A 23,656-nucleotide genomic window follows, 5' to 3' on the forward strand; every position below is an offset into this window, starting at 1 on the left:
ATGTTTGCTCTTACAGCATGGGACTGCACTCTACTTCAAAGGAGATACCTCAGTATGTATATGACCATGGGATCCCAGCTTATGTCACATTCTACACCATTCAGAAGCTGCTGGTATGATGGAATAATGGGGAAGTCTATTGAATGAACAGCCTGTAGAAGGCATTGCTGAAGAGGCAGATCAGAGGTAATACCCTGTGAATTTGGTTGCCATCCTCTAAGAGATCAGTGATATGGTCCTCAGTAGGTAGAATATATAGGCCCAGAAATCAAGGAATGGACACAGTATTGGCTCTACCCATTGTCATTCCCAATAATATGCTTGTGGAATTTCCATCTCAGCAACTCTGGGCTCTGAGGGTTTAGGGATTTTGGTTTTCAATGGGGAATATTTCTGCCAAGGGACACAGCCAGGGTTCAAATGAATAATTAGCTGTGGCTGCTACCTGCTCTTCAGACTACTTGTTGCAAGAAGACATGGCATGGGAAACCATTGAGACCTTGAGGGAAGTATCTGGATCATGCCACCAGACAAGTCATGGAGATCAGCAGGCATGCCAACTGAAGGTGAGAGTAATCTAAAATGGATAGTAAATGAAGGTAGTATCACTTATAACCCAAGACTAGCTGCAGTGATGTGGGCTATAGTTTTTCCCATTAATCTCCCTGAGAAGAGAAGTTCATTGGAATCCTGAAGTTGCTTCCAGAATTTAAAGTAGATCCAAGTAGCATACGGGTTGGACTGTGGTGAACACTGTGATGTACCACCCAGGTATCCCCCTCCAGGATTGAAGGACTTACTCCCCCCAGCTCCTGGAAGTGCTGCCAGCAGAAAATGCTCAGCAGTCAGCCTCCACTTGGATTGCATAGGCTGTAGGATCCATCTCACCCAAGGTCATACTTCCTTTCTGGGTTTGCATAGATTCAGTGACTGATTGACATAGACGTCTAAGTGCTCAAATTCTTTGCACCAATTCAGCATAACTCTGAAGGATCATCCTATCTTTAAAACTCCTTGTAGAATCAATTGCAGCCTCCTTTGGTACTGCATCCCATATCAGCCTCTTTCTTTGCTTACTCCTGCTCTTTCCCTGCTCTCTTCCAAGGGTTGATTATAAGAGCACTTCTTATTAATACCCCTAATATAGTACAGATCTGCTTTCTAAGGAATTTAACTTTTACCATTTCTGGCCCCTCAGCTTAGTGTTAATAGGACCCTGCTATAAAAATGGGATAGGCAGGATAAGACCGCTAAGCTAGAGGTCATTGGATTAATTCTGCCACTAACTAGCTTTTTGACCTTGGGTACACTCTTTAACTTCTCTTATTCATATAAGTTTTTTTGTTTTTTGTTTTTTTTTTTTAACTGTACCTCCCAAGCCATGGTGATTTTTATAGCACCTTAGGAACTACTGGACACTCACTTTGAGTTCAGTTAGGACAGAAACCATGATAGATATTTAAACATGGAATTTAATATTAAGAATCATGAATTTGACATAAAGCTAAAGAAAACTGAAATGGTGGGGGGGGGGGATGCGCCTAGGTGGCTCAGTCGATTAAGCCTCTGACTTCAGCTCGGGTCATGATCTTGCAGTTCGTGGGTTCAAGCCCCTCATCAGGCTCTGTGCTGACAGCTCAGAGCCTGGAGTCTGCTTTGGATTCTGTGTCTCCCTCTCTTTCTGCCCCTCCCCTGCTCACACTCTGTCTCTCTCAAAAATAAACATTAAAATTTAAAAAAAAAAAAAGAAAAACTGTAATGGGAGAGGAGAATACTAAAGCATCATAACTACCACTACTAAGCTTTGAGCAACTAAAATAAGAGGTTTGAAATGACTTAGAAGCTTAGAAAAGAGGCCCTGTGAACCTGAGCCCCAGACACTCTGAGGAGTGCTAATAACCCTGGGGCAGGAAGACTCAATAAAACTGGTTCAGCAGGACTGGTTTGGTTGGAAGAACTGCAAACTACACTCAGATGTTGCTATGCAAGGATGTTGCTGATGGGCTGAGGTGGCGTTGGGGCAATGCTAACAAAAATGGCATACCTAGGAAGCCTCAAGGAAACAAACAGGAAATAGAGGAACAAATTGATTCTTCCTCCTTTAAGATTACTTTTCAGCAGAGTACAATGTAGAGCCAGCTGGCAAAGCAGAAATGGTTCCAGTCCTGGCATCAGAAAGTGGAGTGTAGTGGTCTGGGTTTTGGAGGTAAGAGACATTAGCCTAATAAGGGGCACAATCTCTAAGAGATTTTTGAGATTTGATACTGTACTTGTCTGCCTTAAAGACCTGTACAGGGTTATCAAGTAAATTTCTTTATGGTTTCCCTTGTTTTTTATTTTTTGGTATGTTTTCTTTATATGTACCTTGATTCAGAGAATAAATAACTTAGATTTTTGTTCTTCCATTTTATTGCCTTAATTAACGGATGTACCAATTTTAGTCTTGTTTTGATATTTTGTTGTTATATTTTTTGTTTACAAGAATGAAAAATAATCCCATTATTCTGTTAGATATTTTTAATAAATAAGGGCTTTTGAGTTCCCCCAAATAGTGTAATTATCTTGATTACAAGTTAGAGCATTTGGCCTACTTTTCCAAGTTACTCTTTCAAATTTTAATTGTTTTCACACACTAAATTTTATTTAGTTTTTTAATTTTTTCTTTGAATAGTGAATCTGGGTTCTAAAAACATTCTCTAGACTATGGAGAACTAACTGGTCTTCTGTTAGAATAGCTTTTTTAGGCTAAGCTACTGCTTGACTTCCAAACTTGGTTAAGCATTCTTACTCTTTCCCCTTTAACATGGCTTAATATGCTACTCTTTAATGTGAAAACATTATTTGCTTACAAACAAGGAGTTCTCATGAAAGTAGACTTTATATAAAATGTGGTATTAAACTTTCAGTAGGAAATGGCTAATAAATAGAAAATATTAAAAATGAAGTGTGCAAGGGGCGCCTGGGTGGCTCAGTAGGTTGAGCGTCTGACTTTGGTTCAGGCTGTGATCTCACAGTTCGTTAGTTGGAGCCCTCCATTGGGTTCTGTGCTGACAGCTCAGAGCCTGGAGCCTGCTTTAGATTCTGTGTCACCCTCTCTCTCTCTGCCTCTCCCCTGCTCATGCTATGTCTCTGTCTCTCAAAAATAAATAAACATTAAAAAAAAAAGAATAATCAATAAAACACTTTTATTTTCTGTATAAAATACAGGTGATGGTCCAGAAATACACATTCTCTAGGATCCAACTTGTGAAAATGAGTTCTGGTTAAGCTTAATGGAAGGAAGTACCTGTGCCAGACCCCCACATACTGCAAATTCTTTTCCTTAGGTAAATTTATAAATACCTCCACATGTTTGCTGAAAGTCCACCCTGAACAGAGCAGTTCATATACTGGATCCTTTCATCCTCATTTTGGGAAATCACTGTTCTTGACACATGTTCAAATGATTCTACTTTTATGACTACAGGTGTCCTTTTTCAAACAGGTCTCCAAAGATAAGATTATTTAGTTCTCTTTGAATTCCTAGCTTTATTAAGCTGCCATCTATGGTCAGAGGACATTGGGATATGTTAGAATTAGCTTTTAAAAAGTGATCAGGGTTACCATAGTCCCTAATACTCCTGATATTCCAAACTCATTTATTAACCTACTAGGAAGTTCTTGTCAAGGCAGTTGGAAGTTGGCTTTAACTTATCTAGTTGCCACCTGGTTATTAGTTCATGTTGAACTGGTTTGTTTATCTGAACATATCTAACATATATTAAGCCTGTATGGAATAAAGCTCATACAGTGTAGTTTAGCCTAAAATAACCTATTGGCTGGTAATTGTTAGAAGTTTCACTATTTGTATAAATATTAGAGGTGGTGTCTTCTAGTACTTAACACGTGCCCTGTTTATAGTCACTGGAGCAATTATTTAGTTTGTGAATAAACTAAACCCCTCTTTTGGGTTTTTTCCTTATGGTTCCTGCTCTGGGCATTTTCCTACCTAACTCAGGGTAGGTGGATAAAAGAAAGTGAGGTGAAATAAAAACTGTTATTTTTATTGTTGTTTTTATTTTATTAGCTCAGATAAAATATTACGTAAGAGTTTGAAGGCATTACATTGAGGGTCCTGGCTTATCTAAGGATTTTTTTCCCCACCATTTTCAGTATTTCTCTACATCACTGACAATAGATTTCAATGATCTCAACATTAGTTTCTTAAATGTCAAGATAGATTATGATTTATGATGCTTAAGGTATTTTAGGACTAAATTTTTAAGGAAAACTTTTTATTTATTTTTCTTTTAACTTTTAAATGTTTATTTATTTTTAGAGTGAGCACGAGTGGGGTAGAGGCAGAAAGAGAAGGGGACAGAGGATCCGGAGTGGGCTCCATGATACGGGGCTTGAACTCACCAACTGTGAGATCATGATCTGAGCCGAAATTGGACACTTACCTGACTAAGCCACCCAGGTGCCCCCATTTTTATTTTTAAAAGTTTATTCTGAAAAAAAAAATTCTGAATATAGAATTTCATGTTAAACTTTTTCAGCAATTTCTTTTTCAATATTCATTTTTAAATTTGAATTTATTTATGAATGATTCTTAGCAGAGTCTGCTAATTATCCCCAGTGCCCATTCTTCCCTTTTTTCTTTTATCAATAGAAGCTGCTGATTTCCAACTGGGCACATGGTCCCTAAGCTAGAGATTATATTTCCCAGCCTGTTAGAACTAGATGTGGTTACATGTCTAAATTTTTACCTATGGAGTGTGAGTAGAAATTATAAATGCACCTTCTGAGTCTTGTCTTTTAAAAATTGAGTATGCAGATCCTTCTTTTATTCCATTCTTCCATCGACTGGACCTTAACTGTCATGGTAGTGAGCTAGCTTCACAGATAAAGGTGATTCTCTGAAGGAAATGTCTGAAAAATAATGTGGAAGGGCCCTGGTCCCTGGGTGACATCAAGGAGCAGGCTGCCTTCCCATTTTATTCCACCTGTCTAGCTCTGAATGTTACATGAGAGAGCAATAAACTTCTGCTGTATTAGGGGGTCTTTTGTTACAAAAGATTGCTTCTTAACCTAATTAATATATACAGGATTTTACGTGAATATTTTTCTGATTATTTGGAGCTTCAAAGGAGGCTCTAGAGGTCAAGGCTCATAGATGCTAATTATCTCCATTCTAAAGTTAAGCATTACCCATTTATATGAGATTGGAAAGGGGGGCTTCCAAAGCTCAGTTCTGCTCTCATTAACCTATTACTTACCTCCTTCCTGTGTAAAAGGAGACTGGATATTATTGAAGACTGAAAGATGGAAGCTTATAATTGAGTATTTCTTGGGAGAGAGATGTCAGTGTTTTCTAATGTTTCCTACCCTACCTTTCCAAGAAGAAAATGGTGCTGGCCTCTACCTCAAGCCAAATGATAGGACCTTAAATAGGTACAATTACAGAACTTCACATGGGGCACTGGAAATTTAGGGGATATAGGGGCTGTCAGCTCTCTCACTCCTAAGAGTCTTAAGTCAAAAGACTCGCTGGAGGGGCCTACTGGGACAAAAGCAAATGGAGAGGGTTGTATTGAGATCATCCAATGCTTCCACAATTTGGTTGGGCAACCCTCAAAGAGGTTAAAGAATTTTGCTCATTTATAGTGGGTGACTAAGTGTAAAGTTTTTATAGACACTTGTGTCTATAAGTTTCCTTGTGGTCACTATAAGTTTCCTTGTGGTCACTACCTGTTGAGCATGAGCTTCAGGATAAATTCTGCAGTGTCATATTCATGAGTTATGCATTAGGTTTTACCAAGGACAGTGAAACTTACAAGGTGAATTACTCCGAGTCTACTCAGGAAACAGGAACCGTATCAATTATTTTAATTTAGAGAATTTTATATAAAGAACTATTTACCAGGTACTAGAGAACAGATATCCTCCCTAAGTCTGGGGATACAAGAGGGAAATTTGTCAATATTTTTAAATCTGAGAGGCTTGGAGGAAGGATTTTAAAAGCTGGGAGTCAGATTTCTAAGGATGAGTCATTGCCTGATTATTGTTGTTACTTCAGGAATATGGGTGCTGCACTGAGAACTCTGGGAGGGCCACTGGCCATCTGGCACTGGTATCGCTGAGAGGCACAATGAAGGTGGTTTTGGGAGTGAAACTGCAGCTTACTGCTGCTTTAGGATCAACTGTTTGTCAGGGGTAAAGTGTCATAGCTGGGTGACACTGACAGAAATAGGAAGAATACAGGAAGGGGCAAGACCTTTTCCCCTCTTCCTTTTTTCTTGTCTCCTTTAAGTGATCCTATTGAGAGAATACAACAGGGAGCCAGGTGTTCCTTTTAGATATGATTTTGTTTTGAATGATCCTAGACCAACATACCAACCATGAGTTCCATATTTTGTCTTCAGGATTCACACATTTCTATCAGCCATTGTAGGGGAGTACAGTCACTTCCCAGATGCATCCCTGTCTATTCTGCCATAATGTACTTTATTTTTTTAAAGTTTGTTTATTTATTTTTGGGGGAGATGGGCAGAGGAGGGGCAGAAAGAGAGGGAGATAGAGAGAATCCCAAGCAGGATCTGCACTGTCAGCACGGAGTCTGAACACAAGAACTGGGAGATAATGACCTGAGCCAAAACCAAGAGTCAGACACTTAACTGAATGAGCCACCTAGGAACCCCTCTGCCATTATCTACTTAAGTTTTCTCAGGACCAAGTCATTTAATAGATGATGTTGTTCCCGCTGCAGGGAATATATGTGAAGTTTTCTAATTCTTGTTTTCTTTGAGTTCCTCCTTCTAGGGTTGGGTGAAATGGTGAAGTGAAGATAATACACACAGTCTCTCTGCAGAGGGTTGAAATTATAGCTTTCTTCATGGAAATCTTCTGTACATACACTTTTGTAGTTCCCATCAACAAAATCCTTTATAGCCTTGGTAAAGGTGAATTGTCTATCCATTTCTCAGCCACCTATTTGGTCTCTACCTCTGCTTTTCAAACCTCTAATGTAGAATGTGTATCATGAATATATGGTTAATATTTTAACAGGTTTAAATAGCTGGCATTTAAAACTTAATTTTGGTGAAGTACTTTTTGGTTTTTTTTTTGATATTACATGGTTGATAATGTTTATTTGCTTTTAAAGGGTCTTTTGAATAATGATCATTCTAATTTAACTTGTACTCAGACACATTAGCTTACTAATCTGAATCTTTCATCTTTTTTGTTACTTTGATTTAATCTTTAAGAATTTTAACAGTTATAATTTAGAAATATATGACAATGTTTATTATTATAGTTCTCTTACTGACTTAAATTTTATAAATGTGTGTGTCTGTCTACCTACCTTCTAGAATTCCAACTGAATCTTTTAAAAATAGTTTCCATTTCTATGTAGAACTTCCTTATATGTTTACTTATCAGGTCTTTTTCTTAGGTATTTGAAGATATTTGTCACAGCCTCTTTAATGTCTTTTTTTTTGCTACTTCCAACATCTGGGACATTTTGAGACATTTTTCTATTGACTCCTTTTTATCTTAATATGGGCCAGGTTTTATTTTCTTAAATGTAACATTTAAAAAAAATTTATACTGGACATTGTGGATAACAGGTTGTAGGGATTCTGTGTTGTCTTCCTTTGGGTGTTGAGTATCTTTTCTCTGACAAATTAAATTTTCCAGTTAAATTACTAGAAAATCCTTTTATCTGTTAGAATTTTGATTTGTTAATGTAGGTCTATTTCTGTCTTGTCCTTAGTCCTAGGATTTGTCACTTCTTTTAGGGTGTGGATTTTACTGTTAAGGAATATCTTTTTGGGAGTTGCATCTGAGTACCTGAAGAACTCTGCAAGATTTTCATTCCCTCTGGCCTGAATACAACAGTTTCCATTTTTGTGCAACTTCTCTTTTTTTTTCCATTCAACTCTCAGCAATTACTGTCTTTGACCTCATGGAATCTCAGTTTGAAATGCTTGGTTTGCATGTTGGCCAGAGCCTTGAAGAAACTCTTATTCATACTTCTATGTAACCCCCTTATCACAACTCTCTCCTCTGTGAATCATGCCCCATTACACCTAGTTAGTTCAAAACCTCAGCCACCAATCTTTGCCTTGGCATCTCAGTCAGACAGATAACTTTCTACTAGAGCTCTTCCTCACTGCACTATAGTGCAGAAAGAGTCCTAAAGCTCCTCTGATATGTTTCTCTTTTATACCATCACCTGGTCAAATTTATAAAAGCAGTAAATCATATATTTTGCCCAATTTTGTAATTGTTTATAGCAGAGGTTAAGTCCAATGCTAGTTTCTATACCATGGCCAAAAGTAGAAGTACATGCTCCTGCAAATCCTTTCTATAATTATCTTTTTTTCCCCACTCAAAATTTGATTGCTAAATAACCATTTAAAATCTTGTAAAGCTTTTTTTTTTAATTTATTCTTCTTTTACAAAAGGTAGAAGAGAAGGAACAACTTTCCAAGTGATTTTATGAAGCCAGTATTCTCTGATACCAAAACCAGATAAAGACATTATAAGAAAAGAAAACCACAGACCAATATCTTTGTGAATGTGGAGTCAAAATTTCCTCAACATGTTAACAAACTGAATTTAGCAAACATATAAAAAGGATTGTACACTTTAATAAATGGGGTTTATTCCAGGAATGCAAAGCTGATTCAGCATATAAAAACCAATCAGTATAATAGACCATATTAATAAGATATACATAAGGATCTGTGATCACTTCAGAAGGTACAGAAAAAGCATTTGAAGAAAATCCAGCACCTCATCATATTAGAAATACAGGAAACTTCTTCAACCTTATAAAGGGTATCTATGAAAAATACAAGGCTAACATCTCAATTAGTGGTGAAAGACTGATAATTTTACTCCTAAGATTAGGAACAAGATAGAGATGTCCACTTTAATCACTTCTGTTCGCCATTGTACTGAAGGAACAAGCTAGGACAATTAGATAAGGAAAAGAAATATAATTAATCTAGATTGGAAAGAAAGAAATAAAATCTGTATTCACAGATGACATAATGTTGTATATAGAAAATCCTAAGGAATGCACACACATACAAATTATCAGAATTTATTAATGAGTTCAGCAAGGCTGCAGTATAAATGATCAACATGAAAAACCATATCCTATATCTGTCTGTTCATTTAGCAGTAAATAATTCAAAAATGAAATTAAGACAGGTTTATTTATTGTAACATAAACAAATATAAATATTTAGGGATAAATTTAACAAAATAAATGTGAGGTTTTTACACTGAAAACTACAAAACATTGAAAAAATGAAAAAAGACCTAAATAAATACAAATACAGGGATGGGAAGACTTAATATTGGTAAGATGGAAATCCTTTCTAAATTGATCAAGAGAGTCAGTACAATGCCTTTTAAAATCCAAAATGACTGTTCTTCTGTTTTTTGTGTTTTTTTTTGCTAGAATTGACAGGATGATTTTCAAATTCATATGGAAAGAAAAGGAACCCAGAATAGTCAAACAATGTTGAAAAAGAAATGGTTGGAGCAGAGATACTTCTTAATTTCAAAACTTACCTCAAGGTAATAGTTGTCAAAACAGTATGAGTGATGGTGAAGTTTTGGAGTGGTGGTGGGGTTTGGAGCCAAAGGCCAAGAAAGAATTCTTGAAGACGTCTTTGGCACAAAAAGATGATTTTCTGAAAGCACAGGGACAGGACCTGTGCTGGGCAGAAAGAGCTGCACTGGGGCTGTGAAGAATGGTTATATACTCTGGATTTGGGGGAGGTAAAGTCAAAAGGGAGGCCTCCAGGAGGACTTTGATATGCTAAAGAGGACTCCTAAAATACCTGAGGCCTTCCTATTGTCAAGCTAGGGTGGTTATTCCTCTAGTAAGGCATAAACATTAGGACAGTAGAGGGTTCCTGTAGAAATGTTATACCTTGTATTTTTGCCTCTGTATTTGCCTCAAGTCAATGGGCTGTAGGTTATAAGGAAATTTAATTTTACCTGCCACTTCCTTCTTGCCTCTGTTCCCCACATCACTATGTTAGGGCTCCAGGAAACTGAGTCTATAGGTTTCTGGAGATTAGGTTATTGATAAGATTGCCTTTTTCTTGTAATTTACTATGATATTTGTAAACTGATGGAGACTCATGTTCTGTATGACTGTGATTATCTATCCATTAACCATTTGTTTTCATTCCTTTCGTTTGTTCTTGGGCAGCCAGGAGTGCCTGAGGAATATCACACCTATCCCATCTGGGGGGAGGGAGGTGGGTGTGCTACCTTGTGCTTTGCCCTCACCTTGTCTTATGCTCCCTCATCATGAGACTGTGTGAAGATTGAAGTCGTAGAATTGAGAATCCAGAAGTGTGCTGGGACAAGTGGATATTTACATGTAAAAAATGAAGTTGGACCCCTACTTGACATTACATACAAAAATGTAACTCAAAATGTATCAAAGACCTAGATATAAGAGCTCAAACTCTGAAATTGTTAGAAGAAAACAGACATAAACCTTTGAAACCTCGATTACATAATTGTTTCCTAGGTATGACACTAAAAGCACAGTGTAAAGGAAAAACATAAATTGGATTTCATCAAAATTTTACACTAATATTAATAGTAGCATTTCTTATAATAGTCAAAAGATAGACACAATCCAAATATTCATCACCTGACTCTTGGATAAATAAAATGTGTTAATATCCATACTATTGATGAGGGAGCATAACAGCAAGCTGAGGGCAAAGTACAAGCTAGCGCACCTCCCTCCCCCCAGATGGGATAGGTGTGATATTCCTCAGGCACTCCTGGCTGCCCAAGAACAAACGAAAGGAATGAAAACAAATGGTTAATGGATAGATAATCACAGTCATACAGAACATGAGTCTCCATCAGTTTACAAATATCATAGTAAATTACAAGAAAAAGGCAATCTTATCAATAACCTAATCTCCAGAAACCTGTAGACTCAGTTTCCTGGAGCCCTAACATAGTGATGTGGGGAACAGAGGCAAGAAGGAAGTGGCAGGTAAAATTAAATTTCCTTATAACCTACAGCCCATTGACTTGAGGCAAATACAGAGGCAAAAATACAAGGTATAACATTTCTACAGGAACCCTCTACTGTCCTAATGTTTATGCCTTACTAGAGGAATAACCACCCTAGCTTGACAATAGGAAGGCCTCAGGTATTTTAGGAGTCCTCTTTAGCATATCAAAGTCCTCCTGGAGGCCTCCCTTTTGACTTTACCTCCCCCAAATCCAGAGTATATAACCATTCTTCACAGCCCCAGTGCAGCTCTTTCTGCCCAGCACAGGTCCTGTCCCTGTGCTTTCAGAAAATCATCTTTTTGTGCCAAAGGCGTCTTCAAGAATTCTTTCTTGGCCTTTGGCTCCGGACCCCCATTACTCCAAAATCCCATCACTATGGAAAAATATTTTGTAAAAAAAGGAATGAAGTACTGATCGTTCTATAACATGGATGAACCTTGAAAACATTATACTAAAGGAAAGAAACAGGTATAACAGACCACATATTGTATGATTCCTTTTGTCAGAAATGTCCAAAACCTGCAAATCCATAGGAACAAAATGTAGGTTAGTGATTGCCAGAGGTCGGAGGAAGGGGAATGTGGAATGACTTCTAATTGGCACAGATTTTTGTGGTATAATAAAAAAATAAACATTTGGCGTTTTTCCTGAGTTCTTAGCATAGAGCTCCTAAAAGTCTTGGAATTTACTGTTGTCAAAAGAAAATTCACAGAACTTTACGTGATACAAATACTCTTTGTGAACAGAGAGACTTCAAACCCAAATGTGATATGAAGCTCAGAGTCATAACATTACAGGATGGCTTGTAAAGTGAAAATAAGGAAGTTGTTTAACCTTTACAATAATTGTTTACTACAGTGGAGATTTCCAGATGGCAGAGGTTTGGTTAAAAGTGATTATCATGTACTGTTTTAGGAAGATGACTTAAGTTTTATTTATGATTATCGGAGGCATTTACAAGAAATAATATGTTAAATTTTGCTTGCATTCATGAAATAAACTAGATTAAATTTTGCTCCTGTGGTCTAACTGGTTTTGTCTGCTGCTTGAGGGAATCTTCACTCCTGGTCTACATTTTATTTTATTTTATTTGACACTGTCTTTTATATGGTAATGAAATGATTCATGAGGGAAGCCTAGATGGCTTTACAATGGGAGCTGGTTGCCAGAGGGTTAGAACTTTCAACCCCACCCGCTGACTTTTCCAGGAGGGAGAGAGGGAGGGGAGAGGGGCTGGAGATGGAATTCAATCAACAACTGGCCAGTGATTTAGTTAGCAATGCCTACAATATGAAATCTCCATTAAAAACCCCTAAGTGGATAGAGTTCGGAGAGTTTCCAGGTTCGTAAACACATTAATGTTCTGAGTGTGGCATCCCTGAGAGTGCTTTGAAGCTTTGTGCCAGCCCTCCTCCTCCATACCTTGTTCTATGCATTTCTTCCATTTGGCAGTTTCTGAATTGTATCCTTTATAATAAACCAGAAAATGTAATTTTTTTTTATTTCTGTTAACTATTTTAGTGAATTATTGAATGTGATAGGTTGTGGGAACCTCTGAATTTGTAGTTGGCTAGAAAGAACTGTAGATAGGCTGAGCACCCAGTTTGCAGCCAGCATCTGACATAGAGATGGTCTTGTGCGACTGGGCTCATAACCTGTGGGGTCTGCACTAACTCCGGGAGTTTGTGTCAGAATTGAATTGATTGTTGGACACCCAGTTGGTGTTGGAGAATTTATTGTTGGTATGGAGAAAACTCCGCATAGTTGGTGTCAAAAATGTCAGGAGAAAACCACGCGTTTCTTTTGGGGATGGTGAAAATGCTCTGGAATCACATAGAGGTGATAATTGTGTAACTTTTAGAATATACTAAAAGCCAATGAACTGTACACTTAAAAAAAAAAATTACTCTGCCTTGTCATTCACAACACAGTCCATTGTGTACAGAGCAGTCACCAACCCGCTTATTCCCCTCATGTCCTCTTGTTTTAAGGACCTGTAAGGACCAGTTGACACCTAGCCTAGCTGTTCTCAGGCCCTGGATTCTATGGCCAAGCCAGACAAATACTTCTAGCTCCGTGTGTGAGATGAGGTAGTGGTATAATTTCCCCGAGGTCCCAGGCTCTCCAGACACAGCTCTGTGGGAATAACCATCCTTTTCCCTTTCTTGACATCCAAAAAAAGAAATAAAAATTTTACTGCTTTGAGGATGCAGAAGACAACCTGAAAGAACCAATAGTCAAAGCTGGAATAATTTCAGCAATGAAATAAATAGCAATAGTATTGAATTATAACTCCCAAAATAAAATAGGTATCTGTGAGTCCATACTAACACAAATAAATAATTGAATAGATAAGTAAAATGGAGGACAAGAGATAAATTTCTTACAAATGAATTCCAAATAATAAATATAAAAATAATGAGGGAAATAGAAAATCCTAGCACAGCACAGCACAGTAATGATTCCTATAAGCAAATCTGATGAATGCTAAAGTTAAGGGGTAACACTTTAAGGAGAAGTAGGATATTTGCATTGCCGGAAAGTATCTGTTCCCAAAATTTATTAATTATTTTGATGACTTAACATCCCAGAGGTCTCGAGGTTCAGTTCCTGAGTTTGAGCCCTACATCTGGCTCTCTGCTGTTGGTGCAGATGGGCTTCTTCAGATACTCTGATCCCCTCTCTTTCTGCCCCTTACCTGCTTGAGTGAGGGTCTGTGTGGGTTCTCTCTCTCTCTCTCTCTCAAAAATAAATTAACATTAAAAAAAAAATCAAGCAAGCCTAAATAGAGGAATATTCTGAAAGTACCATAGAAGTACTTTTCAAAAGTATCAAGGTCATGAAAAACAAAGACTAAGGAATTCACAGATATTGGAGGAGACTAAGTAGACAACCATACTTGTTTGGTATCCTAGTTTGGATCCTGGAACAAAAAAAGAGCATTACTGGAAAACTGGTGAAATGTGAATTTTAGTTAATAGTGTTGCACCAATTTTTACTTCCTAGTTTTGATAGATTTATCATGCTTATATGTTAAGATTGGGAGGTTAAAGGAAGCTGTACCTTCTTTATAATATTTCTGTAATATAAAATTATTTCAAACTAAAGTTTTAAATATTACTATAATTTGCATGCTCTGAATTTCCTTATTCTTTATTGGGTAAATCTCTCATAAATAATCCTCTTAAGGGGCACTTGGGTGGCTCAGTTAGTTAAACAGCTATGTCTTAATCTCAGCCCAGGTCTTGATCTCAGGGTTGTGAGGTCAAGCCCTGTGTTGGGCTGCATGCTGGGTGTGGAGCCTACTTTGGAGGAGAAAAAAAAAAAAAAAAAAAAAAAAAAAAGAAAAAAGAAAAAAGAAAAAAAGAAGCCTTTTAAAAATAATATGTGAGTGATCCTGAATTCTATGGGCTATTTATTATTGTTATTTAAAAGAATAGTCTTTACAATCCTGATCAAACTAATTATTGTATTTTAAAACTTGTGACAAAATATTTTTGTTTCCATGATTCCCAAATATCATATTGGTTGAACAATTTGAATGTTAGAGTTCTTGATCCATGAAATAATTTGAACATATATTTAAATTCATGTGTGATATTTCAATTTATTTTAATTTAAAATATAATGTAGATTATTTTGCCTTTCAATAATGATAAAAATCAGATTAAACTAATGTTATGCTATGAGAGTTAATGTTTATTTACATTTTGTATTCTACCAATTTCCAAAAGGTTCTTGAATTAGGTTACAGTAAAAACACACATATAGTTATTTAAAAGCCATGTTTTAAAAAAATATTTAAGGATGTAGATAGGTAATTGTTACATTAAAAATAGTCACACAGTTTCTACAATATTTTCATAGTTTTGTTAGAATAAATATATAACCTGGAAGAACATATACCAAAATTTTAAGAGGAGTGATCCTCTTTGAGTTGTGGTATTTAAAATTTGTCTTTTCTCTTTTTTGCATTTTCAAAGTATGTACAATGTATGTAATTACTTTTGCAGTCAGTAAAACATAGTAAATATTAAAAACATGCATGCATACATATAATAGGATAGTTAAAGACCGATTTGAGCACAGAGAAAGGAAAGTAAATACATTATGTTTTCCTGAATAAATGAACCTAAAATTTACAATGTTTGTTTACTTCCTGGGTTTTGTAAAAACAGCTACAAATTGTTCATGCTTAGTGTTTTAATTTATATACATACATGTTCAAACACAGATACAAATCTCACAAATATCTCCATTAGCACAATAGAGTCATGCCATATATTTAAGGCAGTGAATTCTCAGTCCTCTAAGAAATTTTATTTTGAATATTTTAATATATGACTGGCTGTTATATTGTACAATCACACCCCATTTAGGCAGTATTTTAGAGATAATGTAGACTTTAAAAAATAACTGAAGCTTCAATATATAAGTATCAAAGCTTTTGTTTTAGTTTTTTAGAATGAGAATATTTGTACTATGCTTGATGGACTTCCCTGACTTAAATCCTATTTAAATCTCAAATATCAAACTAATCTGTGATGCATTGACACATTGTTGAGTATGTTGTGTTATCATTCATTAAAATTGAAAGGCTTCAGATTGTTTAGAAAAACCAAAAAGAAAATAAAATCTGGTCTACTCTTCTACTTCTCACTGGCTATTGTGTCCACATATAATACCATGATGTGGTTTACTTAATTGTTGGAGTCTATGTGTAATTCTTCTTATCTTGTCATATAAAGTTCATGAATTTCATGACAGGCTTTCAGACATTTTTTCTTAAGCCAACTTTTAGTACAAGATTAGAGATTATCAAAGGTCTGACCTAAGTGGAGGCATTATTGTGTTTTTATAGCTACTTTGTTCTTCTTAAAAAAAAAAAAACAAAAACAATAACAATAACTTGAGACTAGTGCTTGTTTGTGATCTGGAAAAAATTATTTACATTTTACAAGTCTTTATTGCAGACACTTTAGTTGAAGTACATGTAGTGAAGCCTTTTATTTATTAGACATCATACTTGGCTTTTCCATGATAAGGTACTTACTTCTATTGTGGACATGGTATCTGCACCTATTCTATAAGGTTTAGAGGGGATTAAATTAATTGTAAATGTAAAGTGTTAAACACACCACCTTGGGCATAACAAGTGCACAAGGATTATTATGTGAGAGAGAAAGAGAATCTGAAAGGAGGTCAGTGTGGATGGAGAGTGAGACAGAATGCTATGCCATTGGAGGAGGAAAAGTAGACAAGGGCCAGCTCAGACTGTGTTAGAATTTTGGACTTTATTCTGGGCTAGGGTAGGAAACACTGAAGGGTTTTAAGCAGGTGTGACATAGTCACAGTTGCTTTTGAGAAAAATATACAGGCTGCTGTTTGGAGACTGGGAAACAGAGGAGCCAAGGTACATGGTCTTTCCCTTGGGCTGTATGTTTATGATTTAAACATCTTTGATTTAAACCAATGTTTTAAAATCCTTCCCATGAATACACAGTTAGAATCTTAGCTTCTTAACTTTATTTTCACATATTCATAGCACACTTGCAAGCCATGCAACAACTTTGTTTTTCTTTTTCTTTTTTTTTTCTTTCTTTTTAAAATTTTAAGTAATCTTTACACCCAAGTGGAGCTCAAACCCACAACCCTGATATCAAGAGTTGCATGCTCCTGGGACACCTGGGTGGCTCAGTTGGTTAAGTGGTTAAGCATCTGACTCTTGATTCTGCTAGGTCATGATCTCAAAGTTTGTGGGATTGAGCCCTGTGTAGGGTTCTGTGCTGACATCCTCTCTCCCCCTCTTTCTGCCCCTCGTGCCCCCCCCCTCAAAGAAAGAAAGAAAGAAAGAAAGAAAAAGAAAGAAACTTGGAAAAAAAAAAAAGAGTGTGCTCCACCAGTTGAGCCAGCCAGGAGCCCCTGTTGTTGGCATTTTTTGAACAAACTTGTCAGTGTAGGGCCACACATATTTGGTAAAGATATGCAGGATGCCAACAAGCAGACCGGTCTTTCATGTGGCTCTGCAGTATGATGCATGCTACTTTTGATTTCCTTTTTCTGGACCTCTTAGAGTCTCAGGTAATGCCTGCCTTTCACATGGAAGCTTTGTTTCCTCTCCATGTTTTATTACTGTAGCTCCCAGAAATGACAACACTGTAACATAGGTGCTGCCATTTGTCTATTCCCCACCCATATTGGAATTTTTTTTCCTTCCTCGGATTGTCAGAGTCTTTATAAAAGCACTCTAGATAGCTATCAGATTGTTAGAACTAGCAACAGCATTGGGACCTATTAAGATTCTTGATTCAAACACTTGGTTCATTGCTGGCATCTATGTGATAGCATCTCACTACTGCCTTACTCTACATGCAAGTCCTAACTAACTGATCTGCATCTGACTGCAGCTGCTATAAACACCATCTTTGCTTTTACCATCTTTTGGTGTGCAGCCCTTGGCTTCTTGTAGCCTTGGCTTCTTGTCCTACTTCATGCCTGATCTGGTCCCTCCCATTCCCTCTTCACTTTATCTAATTTATCTCATTTTATTGTTGCCCATTTTCAGGGTGATCATATCCAGGTCATCCTGAATATCTTTCTTCAGGGGTAAAAATATAGGGAGAAATACTCATTGGTAAAATAATGTGGTGTCTGAGATTTGCCTTTATTTTTTTTAAGTTATTTATTTATACTGAAAGAGAGAGAGAGAGAGAGAGAGAGAGAGAGAATGAGTGGGGGAAGGGCAGAGAGGGGGGAGCTAGAACCCGAAGCAGGCTCCGTGCCGCCAATGCAGAGCCCAATTCAGGGCTCAAACCCACGAACCATGAGATCATGACCTGAGCAGAAATCAAGAGTGTGAAGCCCAACTGAGCCACCTATGTGCCCCTGAGATTTGCTTTTAAATACTCCATCAAAACCATTCAATAAGAGTGGTAGAATCCAGATGAAAGATGACAGAGTAAAAAATGACAGAATGTTGATACTTGTTAAAGTTGGGTGATGGCTATATTAAACTATTCTCTTTTGGGTATGTATGAGTTTTGCATATTAAAAAATGAAAAAGACACATGGAGGATTTGAACATATTGACTTTCAAAGAAGTAGAGATTCTGGACAGGTGGGACAGAAATATTGGAAGCAATTGCATAAAGGTGGAAAAGAAGGTGTTCTGTGTTTTGTCAACATAGGAGATAGACCAATCATATTGCCTTCTCATATATTGCTCTTTTCTGAGGTATTCTTTATGGAGATCACTGTCCTTTGTTCCACTTGGTCCCACTATCCTGCTTATAGTTGACTGACCCAGGGATGAGGTCTTAAAAAAAAGCGTCTATGTAAATAGCAGCATGTCTCAACTTGGGCACTATTGACATTGTGAACAATATAATTTTTTATGTGGGTGCTGTGCTCTACAGTAAGGATGTGTAGCAGCATTGAGTACCCACCGGATGCCAGTAGTATTGCCTCCCCTACCCCCAGTTGTGATATCCAAAAATGTCTCCAGATATTGCCAGATGTCCTGGAAGGGGAGGAGGAGGGCACAGAATCACCCCTTGTATATCAGTGAAATGTAGGGATATGAATTTTAGTTAGGTTCCATTCTTATAGGTTCGGGCTGACTTGATTTGGGTATTTAGATGTCATAATTTTTCCATGCTATATTAAAAGGCTGATTGTAAGTATTATAAATAAATAATAATTTAAAAATAGAAAACTTCAGGTCTTCTTACATTTGTTACAATTACAATAATATAACTTGTTTTAAGCTCAGGCCCCCTGATTTTTCATCTTTATCAAATGCAATCTTAATTTTTTTTGCATTTAATGTTCTTAAGATCATCATTTCCCCAACTTCTGCATATTTTACAAAATCATTAATATATTATACTTTTCGTATATTACAGAATACTGTATTTTCTTTTTTTGTTTTCAGATATAATTATGTAGTACTAATTTTTATTTTTAAAATTAATGTGAATTTTACAGTGTCTTTGGAAATGTAGCCTTTACATGGATGGGAGAGTGTGGAAATTTATTTGATAAATTTTGTGGTTCTGGGCACAGTGTAAATGAAACATTTTCAGGTGCTACAGTATATAAATAAATGAATGTTTTTCCTGGCACAATTTTATACCATAACTAGCCAACAATTCTTGTATTAACTTCTTCAACTGAATGGAAGCGTACTAGTATATACTTCTGATTTAATAAAATACTCAAAATAGGTTTTTGTGCTAATATATTTATAACATGCAGGTGTTTGACATAGAAACATAAATTACATGTACATAAAATTGGTTCAGGGAAATACTGAAATGTGCTAGGGAGGATATTAAAATATATATTTGAATGTTTATTTTATAATTCAGCTTGAACATTTTTCAGAACTGTTAGGGTTCATAGCTCTATTATATGATTCGTTTTTTTTTTCTATTAAACATTTTTAATCGTGTATGGTTTTTATAATTTCTCTATTTTTCTTTGAGTGATTTTTATTTAGTCTGGTTGTTTAATTTGTTCTTTTCTTGGAGCACACACAGAGATCTGATTAGTGAAAAATTAGTAATTTATTCCCTAGAATCTTATTTATCAGCTTTTTTATTATGCTTTCCTGTAGAAACTTGTATAGTTTATGGTTATCTTGCTCCACAAGAACTGCACATCTGCTGGTCTACTTAGAATGACAATAATACTTGTCTGTTATGCTAAAAAGTACTGGTCACATTTTTAAGTGATTTTAGGGAGACAATGCTATTAAATGCATTATTTTTAAGATACTACTGGGTGAAGGGTCATCTCTGAAATTTAAGCATGCTACTTTAATTTGCCTCTTAAAAGATACTTATTAAAAATGTGGTTTTTAACAAAAGTTTATTTATTTTGAGAGAGAAAGGGAGAAAGAGCGAGAACAGGGGAGGGGCAGAGAGAGAGGGAAAGAATCCCAAGCGGGCTCCACCCTGTCAATGCAGAGCCCAATGCAGGGCTTGAACCCAGGAACCATGAGTTCATGACTTGAGCGGAAGTCAAGAGTTGGCCGCTTAACCAACTGAGCCACCCAGGCGCCCCTATTAAAAATGTGTTTATTGGGGCACCTGGGAGGCTCATTTGGTTAAGTAGCCAAGTTCAGCTCTGTCATGATCTTTCAGTTTCTGGTTTGAAACCCTACGTGGGCTCTGTTCTGACAGTTGGGAGCCTGGAGCCTGCTTGGGATTCTGTGTCTCCCTCTCTCTCTGCCTCTCCCCTGCTCTCTCTCTCTCTCTCTCTCAAAATTAATAAGCATTAAAAAAATGTGCTTATTGAGTGCTTATTCAATAACGGTTTTCTTTTTGATCATTGTTTCACACCCATGACCTGAAATGGAGTTTTCAAGTAAAAAAGAGTAAGAAAATATTGATATGATTAAAAAGAGGATTAACAATTAGAGAATTAAGTAGAATAAATAAAAAATCAATAGCATATAAACTAAGAAAATTATTGAATATGCATTTATTTTTAGAATACTACCCACATAGCCAAGTTCCTTGCCTCTTTCAGGTTTTTATTAAACATTCTTTTCCCAGACATCTACTCCAACTGCCAAATTTGAAATTATAATTCTCATCCCCACCCGCCCTGTACTCCCAATCTTCTCCTAGTCCACTCTCTATTTTAATAGCACTAATCACTTGCTGAAATACCATATTTATAATGTTTATTATTAACTGTCTGTCTCCTGGCCCATCCCCCCAAATCCCACAAAATATAAGTTCTTGGGGAGTTTTGTCTGTTCAGTGTGCTTTTCGTACAGATGCCTGCTACATAGTAGTAGTTTAGTACATTAGGAGGATGTTTAATTATCTGGAATTCTAGCAGTTAAGTCTGTGTTAAGTGCCATTTCTGCTATTTTTGTTTTATTATCCATTCAAACAGAACTCTGAAAGATCTTGAAGTATGACCTAAATGAGCAAAAAACACCCCAAACTCTGGAATGGATTTTAGGGTTTAGTATTTTAATAAAATTATTATTTCTTTTTTTTTTTTTTTATTTTTTTTTAAATTTTTTTTTTCAACGTTTTATTTATTTTTGGGACAGAGAGAGAGACAGAGCATGAACGGGGGAGGGGCAGAGAGAGGGAGACACAGAATCGGAAACAGGCTCCAGGCTCTGAGCCATCAGCCCAGAGCCCGACGCGGGGCTCGAACTCACGGACCGCGAGATCGTGACCTGGCTGAAGTCGGACGCTTAACCGACTGCGCCACCCAGGCGCCCCAAAATTATTATTTCTTAAAAATGATAATAGTTACCAGTTTTGACCAAATGCCCATGCCATGTAATTTACATGTTCTTTGTGTTTGCCCTCTTACCATCTTTAACGAGGTGAACAGTATTACTCCTGGTGTTGCTCATAGATGAAGAAACAAACTCAGAGAGGTTAAGTTAATTCTAAATGGCAGATGTAGAAATTGAATTCAAGTCAGGTTGAATTCAAAATCCGTGTGTGTGTGTGTGTGTGTGTGTGTGTGTGTGTGTGTGTGTTTTAAGCTGCTTCTAATTGCAAGAAGACTTCTCTATTAATAGTATTCTTTAACAAAAAAAAGTATTATTTTATTAATCAGAAATTCCACTCCGTAACCATATTGAATAAAATATTTAGCAAAGTTTACAGTATAATTATTAGATAACACACGGTATACTTACTTATTTTACTCATTTATTAAAATGCTTGTGTACTACCATGTGCTAGGTGCTGGGTATGCCACAATGAGAAAAAAAGACACGGTTTCTGCCTTCAAGGACCTTGCAGTATCCTGGAGAATACAGATGTATCACTCAAGAGTCAGAACTCTGTCCCTACTCTCCCTATACCCAATTTTATCATAAAAAGTAGAAAGTATTCTGATAACATCTAGATTTTATTCTGTGTTTGTTTAACATATGGCTAATTTTTGTTTTATCAAGAGGTATCATCAGGGTTGTGTGGTCTGATATCCCTCCAAATCCTTTCTTCTCACCTTCTTGAGTCTTCACACACCCTGGATCCATAAAGAAAAGTCCAAGCAATAGCAGTACTTTGTTTTCAATATTTTCTTCTATTCTATTTTGATGAGAGCAAAGTTGGTTGTATAATCTGTTTCTGAAAATATCCTGAATTCTGAAACACCACATTGAGCTAAAAACAGACATGTTGATCATTTTTAGGTCTTTCACACATTGATTTGTTCAACCTATTTGTGATAATTTATTAATAATTTGATTTTGAATATGTTTAGTTTTATATATTTTTAAAATTACCTTCATAAAACTTTTTCAAGGCCAATATTGTCATTTTTAGTAGATTTTGACTAAGTCTTATATATAGATGAATTCTGAGTAATAGGGAAAATTAATCATGAAATGCAGATATTAATAAAGAATTCTTGATTTTTCATTCCAATGTAGTATCTGAAGTTGCAGTGTACTAAATGGTATACTTAGTCTTTTTTTTTTTTTTTAATTTTTTTTTTTTTTCAACGTTTATTTATTTTTGGGATAGAGAGAGACAGAGCATGAACGGGGGAGGGGCAGAGAGAGAGGGAGACACAGAATTGGAAACAGGCTCCAGGCTCTGAGCCATCAGCCCAGAGCCTGACGCGGGGCTCGAACTCACGGGCTGCGAGATCGTGACCTGGCTGAAGTCGGACACTTAACCGACTGCGCCACCCAGGCGCCCCAAATGGTATACTTAGTCTTAAGATAACTTGGTGTTTCTTTATTTCACAAATATCCCACATGTTTACTTTTTCTATGAAACAAAGATAAATTGCAGGAAGAAAAACCAAGGCATTCATCGTCAGCTTTTGAATAACTGGTATCTTTGACCACTTCTCTCTTTCTCCTTGTGCTTGATGATCATAATCCTTTCAGAGTTTAATTTGCTTTAGAGATTATGGTTTTTAAAAGGACTTTTAAATAGTCTCTTCTTAAGAGAATGTAGATCTTAAAACTAGAATATCCTGATCATTTGGACTTTGACATCCAATACACAATTCATATCAGATATTCTAACAGAGTGTTTTATCTTTGTTCTATTAGTATGATTTAAGATTGGAAGCATGCCTACTTTAATGTTCCTTAAGAACCACATGAAATAGTAAGAGGAAACTGAAAGATTTCTTTGTACATGCATCACCAGGGTTTTCCAACCTGGGAAAGTCAAGGGTTAAGAGAAAATACAATTAAACATCTCAGTGGTTTTGAGAACTTGTATTAATTTGAATGCTTGGATACTGAATTCCTAAATGTCTAGTGCAGGGGTTAGAGAGAACTATAGGTGTGGATAATTTAAATAACAAATTGGTGTGTTGAATCTGGCCTACAGATATATTTTGTTTGGCCTGCATGGTGTTTTTTAGAAGTGTGAATTAATAGCAAGTGTTTAACATCTGAGAATTTTCACACAAAAATTCAGATTTCTAACCTCTGGGAAATTAGAATATCTGACAGTGATCTTGCTTTCCACATAGCAACAATTAGCTGTGTTGATTGAGGGCACCTTTTGGATCATTTTCCAGTTTGCCATATTTCCCATCACCCTCTGTTCTTGCACAGTGAACATGTAGTGTCAGTTACTAGTTACCATTGTGT

The 23,656-nt window shown here is 36.4% G+C and overlaps 1 long non-coding RNA gene across 1 annotated transcript in view; it reads left to right on the plus strand.

The window, feature by feature from the left end:
• LOC123608861 overlaps positions 1-23,656 on the plus strand; it is a 165,715-nt gene that overhangs the window by 4,108 nt on the left and 137,951 nt on the right. The window contains exon 2 of the long non-coding RNA XR_006717477.1: positions 17-186. This is a non-coding gene — a long non-coding RNA (uncharacterized LOC123608861). The remainder of the gene's footprint in view (positions 1-16; positions 187-23,656) is intronic.

The sequence above is a fragment of the Leopardus geoffroyi genome, chromosome A1 (genome assembly GCF_018350155.1).
Source record: "Leopardus geoffroyi isolate Oge1 chromosome A1, O.geoffroyi_Oge1_pat1.0, whole genome shotgun sequence".
In the NCBI taxonomy this organism is placed as follows: domain Eukaryota; kingdom Metazoa; phylum Chordata; class Mammalia; order Carnivora; family Felidae; genus Leopardus; species Leopardus geoffroyi.